The 15,998-nt window shown below is 50.5% G+C and overlaps 1 pseudogene; it reads left to right on the top strand.

The window, feature by feature from the left end:
- Nucleotides 1-2,127: 2,127 nt before the first annotated feature.
- On the top strand, nucleotides 2,128-2,247 carry LOC130351950 (5S ribosomal RNA; annotated as a pseudogene).
- The last annotated feature ends 13,751 nt before the right edge of the window (nucleotides 2,248-15,998 follow it).

The raw sequence follows: 15,998 nt of genomic DNA, 5'->3' as shown, positions 1-15,998 counted from the left end.
AGGGACCGGTAAGTACTGGCATGGGTGACTGGCTGGGAATCCCAGGTGCAGATGACATTTTTCTCTGTTGCCGCCTTCCGCTCTGATTCCAAAAACGGTTTATTGATGCTTAAATCCACAGTATACAAGGCGTGAAGCTGTCAACGGCCATCCTAAGCTGAACGCGCCTGCTCTCGTCAGATCGCAGACTGCTGTCCGGCAAGTACCAGCATGGGAGACTGGCTGGGAATCCCAGGTGCCGTTGACATTTTGCTCTGTTGCCGCCTTCCGCTCCGATTCCGAAAAGGATTTATTGATGCTTAAAACCACAGTATGCAAGGTGTGAAGCTGTTGACGGCCATCCTAAGCTGAATGCGCCTTCTCTCGTCAGATCGCAGACTGATACCCAGCGTTGACGTTTTGCTCTGTTGCCGCCTTCCGTTCCGATTCCGAAAAGGATTTATTGATGCTTAAATGCACAGTATAAAGGGCATGAAGCTGTCAACGGCCATCCTAAGCTGAACGTGCCTGCTTTCGTCAGATTTCAGACTGCTACCCAGCTTAGGGCCCGGTAAGCACCGGCATGGGAGACTGGCTGGAAATCCTGGGTGCCGTTGACATTTTGCTCTTTTGCCGCCTTCCGCTCAGATTCCTAAAAGGATTTATTGATGCTTAAATCCACAGTATAAAGGGCATGAAGCTGTCAATAGCCATCCTAAGCTGAACGTGTCTGCTCTCGTCAGATTGCAGAATGCTACCCAGCTTAGGGGCTGGTAAGTACCAGCATGGGAGACTGGCTGAGAATCCTGGATGCCGTTGATGTTTTGCTCTGTTGCCGCCTTCTACTCCTATTCCTAAAAGGATTTTTGGATGCTTAAATCCACAGTATAAAGGGTGAGAAGCTGGGAACGGCCATCCTAAGCTGAACGTGCCTACTCTCGTCAGATCGCAGACTGCTACCCAGCTTAGGGCCCGGTAAGTACCAGCATTGGAGAGTGGCTGGGAATCCCGGGTGCCGTTGACGTTTTGCTCTGTTGCCGCCTTCCGCTCCGATTCCGAAAAGGATTTATTGATGCTTAAATGCACAGTATACAAGGTGTGAAGCTGTCGACGGCCATCCTAAGCTGAACGCGCCTGCTCTCGTCAGATCGCAGACTGCTACCCAGCATTGACGTTTTGCTCTGTTGCCGCCTTCCGCTCCGATTCCGAAAAGGATTTATTGATGCTTAAATCCTCAGTCTCCCTTGCTGCTACCCAGCATGGGAGACTGGCTGGGAATCCCGGGTGCCGTTGACGTTTTGCTCTGTTGCCGCCTTCCGCTCAGATTCCGAAAAGGATTTATTGATGCTTAAATCCACAGTATAAAGGGTGTGAAGCTGTTAATAACCGTCCTAAGCTGAACGTGTCTGCTCTCGTCAGATTGCAGAATGCTACCCAGCTTAGGGGCTGGTAAGTACCAGCATGGGAGACTGGCTGGGAATCCAGGGTGCAGTTGACATTTTGCTCTGATTCCGAAAAGGCTTTTTTTTTAAACTTAAATCCACAGTATAAAGAGAGAGAAGCTGTGAATGGCCATCCTAAGCTGAACGCGCCTGCTCTTGTCAGGTCGCAGACTGTTACCCAGCTTAGGGCCCGGTAAGTACCGGCATGGGAGACTGGTTGGGAATCCCGGGTGCCGTTGACGTTTTGCTCTGTTGCCGCCTTCCGCTCCGATACCTAAAAGGATTTATTGATGCTTAAATCCACAGTATAAAGGGTATGAAGCTGTGAATGGCCATCCTAAGCTGAACGCTCCTGCTCTCGTCAGATCGCAGACTGCTACCCAGCTTACTGCCCGGTAAGTACCGGCATGGGATACTGGCTGGGAATCCCGGGTGCAGTTGACATTTTGCTCTGTTGCCGCCTTCCGCTCTTATTCCAAAAAGGATTTATTGATGCTTAAATTCACAGTATACAAGGCGTGAAGCCCTCAACGGCCATCCTAAGCTGAACACGCCTGCTCTCGTCAGATCGCAGACTGTTGCCCGGCATGGGAGACTGGCTGGCATTTCAAGGTGCCTTTGACATTTTGCTCTGTTGCCGCCTTCCGCTCCGATTCCTAAAAGGATTTATTGATGCTTAAATCCACAGTATACAGGGTGTGAAGCTGTCAACGGCCATCCTAAGCTGGACGCGCCTGCTCTCGTCAGATCGCAGACTGCTACCCAGCTTAGGGCCCGGTAAGTACCGGCATGGGAGACTGGCTGGGAATCCCGGGTGCCGTTGACATTTTGCTCTGTTGTCGCCTTCCGCTTCGATTCCGAAAAGGATTCATTGATGCTTAAATCCACAGTATACATGGCGTGAAGCTGTCAACGGCCATCCTAAGCTGAAAGTGCCTGCTCTCGTCAGATTGCAGACTGCTACCCAGCTTTGAGCCCGGTAAGTACCGACATGGGAGACTGGCTAGGAATCCCGGGTGCCGTTGACGTTTTGCTCTGTTGCCGCCTTCCGCTCCGATTCCGAAAAGAATTTATTGATGCTTAAATCCACAATATACAGGGTGTGAAGGTGTCAACGGCCATCCTAAGCTAAACGCGCCTGCTCTTGTCATTTTGCAGACTGCTACCCAGCTTAGGGCCCGGTAAGTACCAGCATGGGAGACTGGCTGGGAATCCCGGGTGCCGTTGACGTTTTGCTCTGTTGCCGCCTTCCGCTCAGATTCCGAAAAGGATTTATTGATGCTTAAAACCACAGTATGCAAGGTGTGAAGCTGTCGACGGCCATCCTAAGCTGAACGCGCCTGCTCTCGTCAGATCGCAGACTGCTACCCAGCATTGACGTTTTGCTCTGTTGCCGCCTTCCGCTCCGATTCCGAAAAGGATTTATTGATGCTTAAATCGGCAGTCTCCCTTGCTGCTAACCAGCATGGGAGACTGGCTGGGAATCCCGGGTGCAGTTGACATTTTGCTCTGTTGCCGCCTTCCGTTCCGATTCCGAAAAGGATTTATTGATGCTTAAATGCACAGTATAAAGGGCAAGAAGCTGTCAACGGCCATCCTAATCAGAACGTGTCTGCTCTCGTCAGATTGCAGAATGCTACCCAGCTTAGGGGCTGGTAAGTACCAGCATGGAAGACTGGCTGGGAATCAAGGTTGCAGTTGACATTTTGCTCTGTTGCCGCCTTCCGTTCCGATTCCGAAAAGGATTTATTGATGCTTAAATGCACAGTATAAAGGGCATGAAGCTGTCAACGGTCATCCTAATCAGAACGTGTCTGCTCTCGTCAGATTGCAGAATGCTACCCAGCTTAGGGGCTGGTAAGTACCAGCATGGAAGACTGGCTGGGAATCCCGGGTGCAGTTGACATTTTGCTCTGTTGCCGCCTTCCGTTCCGATTCCGAAAAGGATTTATTGATGCTTAAATGCACAGTATAAAGGGCATGAAGCTGTCAACGGCCATCGTAAGCTGAACGCCCCTGCTCTCGTCTGTTCGCAGACTGCTACCCAGCTTAGGGCCCGGTAAGTACCGGCATGGGAGACTTGCTGGAAATCCCGGGTGCTGTTGATGTTTTGCTCTGTTGCCGCCTTCTGCTCAGATTCCCAAAAGGATTTATTGATGCTTAAATCTACAGTATAAAGGGTGTGAAGCTGTCAACAGCCATCCTAAGCTGAACGTGTCTGCTCTCGTCAGATTGCAGAATGCTACCCAGCTTAGGGGCTGGTAAGTACCAGCATGGGAGGCTGGCTGGGAATCCAGGGTGCAGTTGACATTTTGCTCCGATTCCGAAAAGGATTTTTTTTTTAATGCTTAAATCCACAGTATAAAGGGAGAGAAGCTGTTAACTGCCATCCTAAGCTGAACGCGCTTGCTCTCGTCAGGTCGCAGACTGCTACCCAGCTTAGGGCCCGGTAAGTACCGGCATGGGAGACTGGCTGGGAATCCCGGGTGCTGTTGACGTTTTGCTCTGTTGCCGCCTTCTGCTCTGATTCCGAAAAGGATTTATTGATGCTTAAATCCACAGTATACACGGTGTGAAGCTGCCAATGGCCATCCTAAGCTGAACGCACCTGCTTTCGTCAGATCGCAGACTCTTACCCAGCTTAGGGCCCGGTAAGTACCGAGATGGGAGACTGGCTGGGAATGCCGGTTGCAGTTGACATTTTGCTCTTTTGCCGTCTTCCTCTCCGATTCCGAAAAGCATTTATTGATGCTTAAATCCACAGTATACAAGGTGTGAAGCTGTCAACAGCCATCCTAAGCTGAACCCGCCTGCTCGCGTTAGATCGCAGACTGTTACCCAGCTTAGGGGCTGGTAAGTACCAGCATGGGAGACTGGCTGGGAATCCTGGGTGCCGTTGACATTTTCTCTGTTGCCGCCTTCCGCTCTGATTACGTAAAGTATTTATTAATGCTTAAATCCACAGTATACAAGGTGTGAAGCTGTTGACGGCCATCCTAAGCTGAATGCGCCTTCTCTCGTCAGATCGCAGACTGATACCCAGCGTTGACGTTTTGCTCTGTTGCCGCCTTCCGTTCCGATTCCGAAAAGGATTTATTGATGCTTAAATGCACAGTATAAAGGGCATGAAGCTGTCAACGGCCATCCTAAGCTGAACGCGCCTGCTCTCATCAGATTTCAGACTGCTACCCAGCTTAGGGCCCGGTAAGTACCGGCATGGGAGACTGGCTGGAAATCCTGGGTGCCTTGACATTTTGCTCTTTTGCCGCCTTCCGCTCAGATTCCGAAAAGGATTTATTGATGCTTAAATCCACAGTATAAAGGGCATGAAGCTGTCAATAGCCATCCTAAGCTGAACGTGTCTGCTCTTGTCAGATTGCAGAATGCTACCCAGCTTAGGGGCTGGTAAGTACCAGCATGGAAGACTGGCTGGGAATCAAGGTTGCAGTTGACATTTTGCTCTGTTGCCGCTTTCCGCTTCGATTCCGAAAAGGATTTTTTTTTTGATGCTTAAATCCACAGTATAAAGGGAGAAAAGCTGTGGACGGCCATCCTAAGCTGAACGTGCCTGCTCTCGACAGGGCGCAGACTGCTACCAAGCTTAGCGCCCGGTAAGTACCGGCATGGGAGACTGGCTGGAAATCCCGGGTGCCGTTGACGTTTTGCTCTGTTGCCGCCTTCCATTCCGTTCCGATTCCGAAAATGATTTATTGATGCTTAAATGCACAGTATAAAGGGCATGAAGCTGTCAACGGCCATCGTAAGTTGAACGCCCCTGCTCTCGTCTGTTCGCAGACTGCTACCCAGCTTAGGGCCCGGTAAGTACCGGCATGGGAGACTGGCTGGAAATCCCAGGTGCCCTTGACGTTTTGCTCTGTCCGCCTTCCGCTCAGATTCCGAAAATGATTTATTGATGCTTAAAAACCACAGTATAAAGGATGTGAAGCTGTCAACTGCCATCCTAAGCTGAACGTGTCTGCTCTTGTCAGATTGCAGACTGCTACCCAGCTTAAGGGCTGGTAAGTACCAGCATGGGAGACTGGCTGGGAAACCTGGGTGCCGTTGACATTTTCTATGTTGCCGCCTTCCGCTCCGATTCCAAAAAGTATTTATTGATGCTTAAATCCACAGTATAAAAGGTGTGATGCTGTTAATGGCCATCTTAAGCTGAACGTGCCTGCTCTCATCAGATCACAGACTGCTACCCAGCTTAGGGCTTGGTAAGTACCAGCATGGGAGACTGGCTGGAATCCCAGGTGTTGTTGACATTTTACTCTGTTGCCGCCTTCCGCTCCTATTCCAAAAAGGATTTATTGATGCTTTAATCCACAGTATACAGGGTGTGAAGCTGTTAACGGCCATCCTAAGTTGAACGCGCCTGCTCTTGTCAGATCGCAGACTGCTGCCCAGCAAATACTGTCATGGGAGACTGGCTGGGAATCCCGGGTGCCGTTGACGTTTTGCTCTGTTGCCGCCTTCCGCTCCGGTACCTAAAAGGATTTATTGATGCTTAAATCCACAGTATAAATTGTGTGAAGCTGTGAACGGCCATCCTAAGCTGAACGCGCCTGCTCTCGTCAGATCGCAGAATGCTACCAAGCTTACTGCCCGATAAGTACCGGCAAGGGAGACTGGCTGGGAATCCCGGGTGCAGTTGACATTTTGCTCTGTTGCCGATTCCGCTTACGGTTCCGATTCCGAAAAGGATTTATTGATTCTTAAATGCACAGTATAAAGGGCGTGAAGCTGTCAACGGCCATACTAAGCTGAACACGCCTGCTCTCGTCAGATCGCAGACTGCTACTAAGCTTAGGGCCTGTTAAGAACCAGCATGGGAGACTGGCTGGGAATCCCAGGTGCCGTTGACGTTTTGCTCTGTCACCGCCTTCCGCTCTGCTTCCAAAAAGGATATATTGATGCTTAAATCAAGGCGTGAAGCTGTCAACGGCCATCCTAAGCTGAACGTGCCTGCTCTCCTCAGATCGCAGACTGCTGCCCGGCAAGTACCGGCATGGGAGACTGGCTGGCAATCCAAGGTGCCATTGACATTTTGCTCTGTTGCCGCCTGGTTTTGGTTCCGATTCCGAAAAGGATTTATTGATGCTTAAATGCACAGTATAAAGGGCGTGAAGCTGTCAACGGCCATCCTAACCTGAACCCGCCTGCTCTCGTCAGATCGCAGACTGCTAGCCAGCTTAGGGCCCGTTAAGTACGGGCATGGAAGACTGGCTGGGAATCCCGGGTGATGACATTTTGCTCTGCTGCCGCCTTCCGCTCCGATTCTAAAAAGGATTTATTGATGCTTAAATCCACAGTATACAAGGCGTGAAGCTGTCAACGGCCATCCTAAGCTGAACGAGACTGCTCTCCTCAGATCGCAGACTGCTGCCCGGCAAGTACCGGCATGGGAGACTGGCTGGCAATCCAAGATGCCAATGACATTTTGTTCTGTTGCCGCCTTCCTCTCCGATTAATAAAAATATTTATCGATGCTTAAATCCACAGTATACAAGGCATGAAGCTGTCAACGGCCATCCTAAGCTCATCGCGCCTGCTCTCGTCAGATAGCAGACTGCTATCCAGCCTAGGGCCCGGTAAGTACTGGCATGGTAGACTGGCTGGGAGTCCCGGGTGCAGTTGACATTTTGCTCTGTTGCCGCCTGGTTCCGGTTCCGATTCCGAAAAGGATTTATTGATGCTTAAATGCACAGTATAAAGGGCGTGAAGCTGTCAACGGCCATCCTAAGCTGAACGCGCCTGCTCTCGTCAGATCGCAGACTGGTACAGATCTTAGGGCCCGGTAAGTACCGGCATGGGACACTGGCTGGGAATCCCGGGTGCCGTTGACATTTTGCTCTGTTGCCGTCTTCCGTTCCGATTCCGAAAAGGATTTATTGATGCTTAAATGCACAGTATAAAGGGCGAGAAGCTGTCAACAGCCATCCTAAGCTGAACGCGCCTGCTCTCGTCAGATCGCAGACTGCTGCCCGGTAAATACTGGCATGGGAGACTGGCTGGGATTCCCGGGTGCCGTTGACATTTTGCTCTGTTGCTGCCTTCTGCTCCGATACCTAAAAGGATTTATTGATGCTTAAATCCACAGTATAAAGGGTGTGAAGCTGTGAAGCTGTGAAGCTGTGAACGGCCATCCTTAGCTGAACTCACCTGCTCTCGTCAGATTGCAGATTGCTACCCATCTTAGGGACCGGAAAGTACCAGCATGGGAGACCGGCTGGGAATCCCGGATGCAGTTGACATTTTGCTCTGTTGCCGCCTTCCGTTCCGATTTTGAAAAAGATTTATTAATGCTTAAATCCACAGTATAAAGGGTGTGAAGTTGTCAACGGCCATCCTAAGCTGAACGTGCCTGCTCTCGTCAGATCGCAGACTGCTACCCAGCTTAGGGCCCAGTAAGTACCGGCATGGGAGACTGGCTGGGAATGCTGGGTGCAGTTGACATTTTGCTCTATTGCCGTCTTCCGTTCCGATTCCGAAAAGGATTTATTGATGCTTAAATGCACAGTATAAAGGGCGAGAAGCTGTCAACGGCTATCCTAAGCTGAACGCGCCTGCTCTCGTCAGATCGCAGACTGGTACAGATCTTAGGGCCCGGTATGTACCGGCATGGGACACTTGCTGGGAATCCCGGGTGCCGTTGACAATTTGCTCAGTTGCCGCCTTCCGTTCCGATTCCGAAAAGGGTTTATTGATGCTTAAATGCACAGTATAAAGAGCAAGAAGCCGTCAGTGGCCATCCTAAGCTGAACACGCCTGCTCTCGTCATATCGCAGACTGCTACCCAGCTTAGGGCCCGGTAAGTACCAGCATGGGAGACTGGCTGGGAATCCCAGGTGTCGTTGACATTTTGCTCTGTTGCCGCCTTCCGCTCCGATTCCGAAAATGATTTATTGATGCTTAAATCCACAGTATACAGTATACAGTATACAGGATGTGAAAATGTCTACGGCCATCCTAAGCTGAATGCGCCTGTTCTCGTCAGATCGCAGAGTGCTACCCAGCTTAGGGCCTGGAAAGTATCAGCATGGGAGACTGGCTGGGAATCCCGGGTGCAGTTGACATTTTGCTCTGTTTCTGCACCGATCCCGAAAAGGATTTATTGATGCTTAAATCCACAGTATACAAGGCATGAAGCTATCAACGGCCACCCTAAGCTGAACGCGCCTGCTCTCATCAAATCGCAAATTGCTACTCAGCTTAGGGCCCGGTAAGTACCAGCATGGGAGACTGGCTGGGAATCCCGGGTGCCGTTGACATTTGGCTCTGTTGCCGCCTTCCGCTCCGATTCCGAAAATGATTTATTGATGCTTAAATCCACAGTATACAAGGTGTGAAGCTGTCAACGGCAATCCAAAGCTGAACGCCCCTGCTCCCATCAGACTGCTACCCAGCTTAGGGCCTGGTAAGTACAATCATGGGAGACTGGCTGGGAATCCCGGGTGCAGTTGACATTTTGCTCTGTTGCCGCCTTCCGCTCTGATTCCAAAAAGGATTTATTGATGCTTAAATCCACAGTATACAAGGCTGGAAGCTGTCAACGGCCATCCTAAGCTGAACGTGCCTGCTCTCCTCAGATCGCACACTGCTGCCCGGCATGGGAGACTGGCTGGCAATCCAAGGTGCCATTGACATTTTGCTCTGTTGCCGCCTTGCTCTCCGATTAATAAAAATATTTATTGATGCTTAAATCCACATTATACAAGGCATGAAGCTGTCAGCAGCCATCCTAAGCTGAACGCGCCTGCTCTCGTCAGATCGCAGACTGCTACCGAGCTTAGGGCCCGGTAAGTACCAGCGTGGGAGTCTGGCTGGGAATCCCGGGTGCAGTTGACATTTTCCTCTGTTGCCGCCTTCCGCTCCGATTATGTAAAGTATTTATTGATGCTTAAATCCACAGTATACAAGGCGTGAAGCTATCAACAGCCATCCTAAGCTGAACCTGCCTGCTTTCGTCAGATCGAAGACTGCTACCCAGCGTAGGGCCCGGTTAGTACCAGCCTGGGAGACTGGCTGGGAATCCCAGGTGTCGTTGACATTTTGCTCTGTTGCCGCCTTCCGCTCCTATTCCGAAAAGGATTTTTTGATGCTTAAATCCACAGTATACAGGGTGTGAAGCTGTCAACGGCCATCCTAAGCTGGATGCGCCTGTTCTCGTCAGATCACAGGCTGCTATCCAGCTTAGGGCCTGGTAAGTACCAGCATAGGAGACTGGCTGTGAATCCCTGGTGCAATTGACATTTTGCTCTGTTTCTGTTCCGATTCCGAAAAGGATTTATTGATGCTTAAATCCACAATATACAGTGTGTGAAGCTGTCAACAGCCATCCTAAGCTGAACGTGCCTGCTCTCGTCAGTTTGCAGATTGCTACCCAGCTTAGGGCCTGGTAAGTACCGGCATGGGAGACTGGCTGGGAATCCCGGGTGCAGTTGACATTTTGCTCTGTTGCCGCCTTCCGCTCTGATTCCAAAAAGGATTTATTGATGCTTAAATCCACAGTATGCAAGGCGTGAAGCTGTCAACGGCCATCCTAAGCTGAACGTGCCTGCTCTCCTCCGATCGCAGACTGCTGCCCGGCAAGTACCAGCGTGGGAGACTGGCTGGCAATCCAAGGTGCCATTGACATTTTGCTCTGTTGTCGCCTTCCTCTCCGATTAATAAAAATATTTATTGATGCTTAAATCCACAGTATACAAGGCGTGAAGCTGTCAACGGCCATCCTAAGCTGAACGCGCCTGCTCTCGTCAGAGCGCAGACTGCTACCCAGCTTAGGGCCCGGTAAATACCGGCATGGGAAACTGGCTGAAAATCCCGGGTGCAGTTGACATTTTGCTCTGTTGCCGCCTTCCATTTCGATTCCGAAAAGGATTGATTTATGCTTAAATGCACAGTATAAAGGGCGAGAAGCTGTCAACGGCCATCCTAAGCTCAACGTGCCTGCTCTCGTCAGATCACAGACTGATACCCAGCTTAGGGCCCGGTAAGTACCGGCATGGAAGACTGGCTGGGAATCCCGGGTGCCGTTGACATTTTGCTATATTGCCGCCTTCCGCTCCGATTCCAAAAAGGATTTATTGATGCTTAAATCCACAGTATAAAAGGTGTGAAGCTGTCGACGGCCATCCTAAGCTGAACGCGCCTGCTCTCGTCAGATCGCAGACTGGTACAGATCTTAGGGCCCGGTAAGTACCGGCATGGGACACTGGCTGGGAATCCCGGGTGCCGTTGACATTTTGCTCTGTTGCTGCCTTCCGATCCGATTCCGAAAAGGATTTATTGATTCTTAAATGCACAGTATAAAGGGCGTGAAGCTGTCAACGGCCGTCCTAAGCTGAACGCGCCTGCTCTCGTCAGATCGCAGACTGCTACCCAGCTTAGGGCCTGGTAAGTACCAACATGGGAGACTGTTTGGAATCCCAGGTGTCGCTGACATTTTGCTCTGTTGCCGCCTTCCGCTCCAATTCCGAAAAGGATTTATTGATGCTTAAATCCACAGTATACAGGGTGTGAAGCTGTCAATGGCCATCCTAAGCTGAACGCGCCTGCACTCGTCAGATTGCAAATTGCTACTCAGCTTAGGGTCCGGTAAGTACCAGCATGGGAGACTGGCTGGGAATCCCGGGTGCTGTTGATGTTTTGCTCTGTTGACGCCTTACGCTCCGATTCCGAAAATTATTTATTGATGCTTAAATCCACAGTATACAAGGAGTGAAGCTGTCAACGGCCATCCTAAGCTGAACGTGCTTGCTCCCGTCAGATCGCAGACTGCTACCCAGCTTAGGGCCTGGTAAGTACCAGCATGGGAGACTGGCTGGGAATCCCGGGTGCAGTTGACATTTTGTTCTGTTGTCGCCTTCCGCTCCGATTCCGAAAAGGATGGATTGATTGATGCTTAAATGCACAGTATAAAAGGCGAGAAGCTATCAACGGCCATCCGAAGCTAAACGCGCCTGTTCTCGTCAGATCGCAGAATGCTACCCAGCTTAGGCCTTGTAAGTACCGGCATGGGAGACTGGCTGGCAATCCCGGGTGCCGTTGACATTTTTCTCTATTGCCGCCTTCCGCTCCGATTCCGAAAAGGATTTATTGATGCTTAAATCCACAGTATACAAGGTGTAAAGCTGTCGACAGCAATCCTAAGATGAACACGCCTGCTCTCGTCAGATCGCAGACTGGTACAGATCTTAGGGCCCGGTAAGAACCGGCATGGGACACTGGCTGGGAATCCCGGGTGCCGTTGACATTTTGCTCTGTTGCCGCCTTCCGTTCCGATTCCGAAAAGGATTTATTGATGCTTAAATCCACAGTATACAAGGTATGAAGCTATCAACGGCCATCCTAAGCTGAACACGCCTGCTCCCGTCAGATCGCAGACTGCTACCCAGCTTAGGGCCTGGTAAGTACCAGCATGGGAGACTGGCTGGGAATCCCGGGTGCAGTTGAGATTTTGCTCTGTTGCCGCCTTCCGCTCCCATTCCGAAAAGGATTTATTGATGCTTAAATCCACAATATACAGGGTGTGAATCAGTCAACGGCCATCTTAAGCTGAACGTGCCTGCTCTCGTCAATTTGCAGACTGCTACCCAGCTTTGGGCCTGGTAAGTACCGGCATGGGAGACTGGCTGGGAATCCCGAGTGCTGTTAACGTTTTTGCTCTGTTGACGCCTTCCGCTCTGATTCCAAAAAGGATTTATTGATGCTTAAATCCACAGTATAAATGCTGTGAAGCTGTTGACGGCCATCCTAAGCTGAACGTGCCTGCTCTCGTCAGATCGCAGACTGGTACAGATCTTAGGGCCCGGTAAGTACCGGCATGGGACACTGGCTGGGAATCCCGGGTGCCGTTGACATTTTGCTCTGTTGCTGCCTTCCGATCCGATCCGATCCGATTCCGAAAAGGATTTATTGATTCTTAAATGCACAGTATAAAGGGCGTGAAGCTGTCAACGGCCATCCTAAGCTGAACGCGCCTGCTCTCATCAGATCACTGTCTGCTACCCAGCTTAGGACCTGGAAAGTACCAGCATGGGAGACTGTTTGGAATCCCAGGTGTCGTTGACATTTTGCTCTGTTGCCGCCTTCCGCTCCAATTCCGAAAAGGATTTATTGATGCTTAAATCCACAGTATACAGGGTGTGAAGCTGTCTACGGCCATCCTAACCTGAATGTGCTTGTTCTCGGCAGATTGCAGACTACTACCCTTCTTAGGGCCTGGTAAGTACCAGCATGGGAGACTGGCTGGGAATCCAGGGTGCAGTTGACATTTTGCTCTGTTTCTGCTCCGAATCTGAAAAGGATTTATTGATGCTTAAATCCACAGTATACAAGGCATGAAGCTGCCAACGGCCATCCTAAGCTGAACATGCCTGCTTTCGTCAGATCGCAAACTGATACCCAGCTTAGTGCCCGGTAAGTACCAGCATGGGAGACTGGCTGGGAATCCGGGGTGCAGTTGACATTTTGCTCTGTTGACGCCTTCCGCTCCGATTCTGAAAAGATTTATTGATGCTTAAATCCACAGTATAAAGGGTATAAAAAGGGTATATAAAGGGTATAAAGGGTGTGAAGCTGTCAACGGCCATCCTAAGCTGAATGCGCCTGCTCCCGTCAGATCGCAGACTGCTACCCAGCTTAGGGCCTGGTAAGTATCAGCATGGGAAACTGGCTGTGAATCCCAAGTGCAGTTGACATTTTGCTCTGTTGTCGCCTTCCGCTCCGATTCCGAAAAGGATTAATTGATGCTTGAATCCACAATATACAGGGTGTGAAACCATCAACGGCCATCCTAAGCTGAACGTGCCTGCTCTCGTCAGTTTGCAGACTGCTACACAGCTTAGAGCCTGGTAAGTACCGGCATGGGAGACTGGCTGGGAATCCCGGGTGCAGTTGCCCTTCTGCTCTGATTCCAAAAAGGATTTATTGATGCTTAAATCCACAGTATACAAGGCGTGAAGCTGTCAACGGCCATCCTAAGCCGAACGTGCCTGCTCTCCTCAGATCGCAGACTGCTGCCCGGCAAGTACCGGCATGGGAGACTGACTGGCTGGCAATCCAAGGTGCCATTGACATTTTGCTCTGTTGCCGCCTTCCTCTCCGATTGATAAAAATCTTTATTGATGCTTAAATCCACAGTATAAAAGGCAAGAAGCTATCAACGGGCATCCTAAGCTGAACACGCCTGCTCTCGTCAGATCGCAGACTGATACCCAGCTTCGGGCCTGGTAAGTACCAGCATGGGAGACTTGCTGGGAATCCCCGGTGCAGTTGACATTTTGCTCTGTTGCCGCCTTCCGCTCCGATTCAGAAAAGCATTTATTGATGCTTAAATCCACAGTATACAAGGCATGGAGCTATCAACAGCCATCCTAAGCTGAACGTGCCTGCTCTCCTCAGATCGCAGACTGCTGCCCGGCAAGTACCGGCATGGGAGACTGGCTGGCAATCCAAGGTGCCATTGACATTTTGCTCTGTTGCCTCCTTCCTCTCTGATTAATAAAAATATTTATTGATGCTTAAATCCAGAGTATACAAGGCATGAAGCTGTCAACGGCCATCCTAAGCTGAATGCGCCTGTTCTCGTCACATTGCAGACTGCTACCCAGCTTAGGGCCTGGTAAGTACCAGCATGGGAGACTGGCTGTGAATCCCGGGTGCAGTTGACATTTTGCTCTGTTGCCGCCTTCCGTTCCGATTCCGAAAAGGATTTATTGATGCTTAAATTCACAGTATAAAGGGCAAGAAACTGTCAACAGCCATCCAAAGCTGAACGCGCCTGCTCTCGTCAGATCGCAGACTGCTACCCAGCTTAGGGCTCGGTAAGTACTGGAATGATAGACTGGCTGGGAATCCCGGGTGCCTTTGACAGTTTGCTCTATTGCCGCTTTTTTTCCGTTCCGATTTCGAAAAAGATTTATTGATGCTTAAATCCACAGTATAAAGCATGTGAAATTGTCAACGGCCATCCTAAGCTGAACGTGCCTGCTCTCGTCAGTTTGCAGACTGCTACTCAGCTTAGGGCCTGGTAAGTACCAGCATGGGAGACTGGCTGGGAGTCCCGGGTGCAGTTGACATTTCGCTCTGTTGCCGCCTTCCGCTCTGATTCCAAAAAGGATTTATTGATGCTTAAATCCACAGTATACAAGGCGTGAAGCTGTCAACGGCCATCCTAAGCTGAACGTGCCTGCTCTCGTCAGATTGCAGACTGCTACCCAGCTTAGGGCCCGGTAAGTACCAGCATGGGAGACTGGCTGGGAATCCCAGGTGTTGTTGATATTTTGCTCTGTTGCCGCCTTCCGCTCCGATTCTGAAAAGATTTATTAATGCTTAAATCCACAGTATAAAGGGTGTAAAGGGTGTAAAGGGTGTAAAGGGTGTAAAGGGTGTAAAGGGTGTAAAGGGTGTAAAGGGTGTAAAGGGTGTAAAGGGTGTAAAGGGTGTAAAGCTGTCAACGGCCATCCTAAGCTGAACGCGCCTGCTCTGGTCAGATAGCAAATTGCTACTCAGCTTAGGGCCCGGTAAGTGCCAGCATGGGAGACTGGCTGGGAATCCCGGGTGCCGTTGACGTTTTGCTCTGTTGACGCCTTCCGCTCTGAGTCCAAAAATGATTTATTGATGCTTAAATCCACAGTATACAAGGTGGGAAGCTGTCAACGGCCATCCTAAGCTGAACGCGCCTGCTCTCGGCAGATTGCAGACTGCTACCCAGCTTAGGGCCCGGTAAGTACCAGCATGGGAGACTGGCTGGGATTCCCAGGTGTCGTTGACATTTTGATCTGTTGCCGCCTTCCGCTCCGATTCGGAAAAGGATTTATTGATGCTTAAATTCACAGTATACAGGGTGTGAAGCTGTCAACGGCCATCCTAAGCTGAATGCGCCTGTTCTCCTCAGATCGCAGACTGCTACCCAGCTTAGGACCTGGTAAGTACCAGCATGGAAGGCTGGCTGGGAATCCCGGGTGCCGTTGACGTTTTCCTCTGTTGCTGCCTTCCGCTCCGATTCTGAAAAGATTTATTGATGCTTAAATCCACAGTATAAATGGTATAAAGGGTATAAAGCGTGATAAGCTGTCAACGGCCATCCTAAGCTGAACGCGCCTGCTCTCCTCAGATTGCAAATTGCTACTCAGCTTAGGGCCCGATAAGTACCAGCATGGGAGACTGGCTGGGAATCCCGGGTGCAGTAGACATTTTGCTCTGTTTCCACCTTCCGCTCCGATTCCGAAAAGGATTTATTGATGCTTAAATCCACAATATACAGGGTGTGAAGCTGACAACGGCTATTCTAAGCTGAACGCGCCTGCTCCCGTCAGATCGTAGACTGCTACCCAGCTTAGGGGCTGGTAAGTACCAGCATGGGAGACTGGCTGGGAATCCTGGGTGCAGTTGACATTTTGCTCTGTTGCCGCCTTCCGTTCCGATTCCGAAAAGGATTTATTGATGCTTAAATACACAGTGTAAAAGGTTTGAAGCTGTCAACGGCCATCCTAAGCTGAACGTGCCTGCTCTCGTCAGATCACAGGCTGCTACCCAGCTTAGGGCCCGGTAAGTAACAGCAAGGGAGAC

This window comes from Hyla sarda, chromosome 1 (genome assembly GCF_029499605.1).
Source record: "Hyla sarda isolate aHylSar1 chromosome 1, aHylSar1.hap1, whole genome shotgun sequence".
Lineage (NCBI taxonomy): Eukaryota > Metazoa > Chordata > Amphibia > Anura > Hylidae > Hyla > Hyla sarda.
The sequence above is the reverse complement of the archived record's forward strand: the minus strand, read 5'-3'. Positions and strand labels throughout refer to the sequence as shown.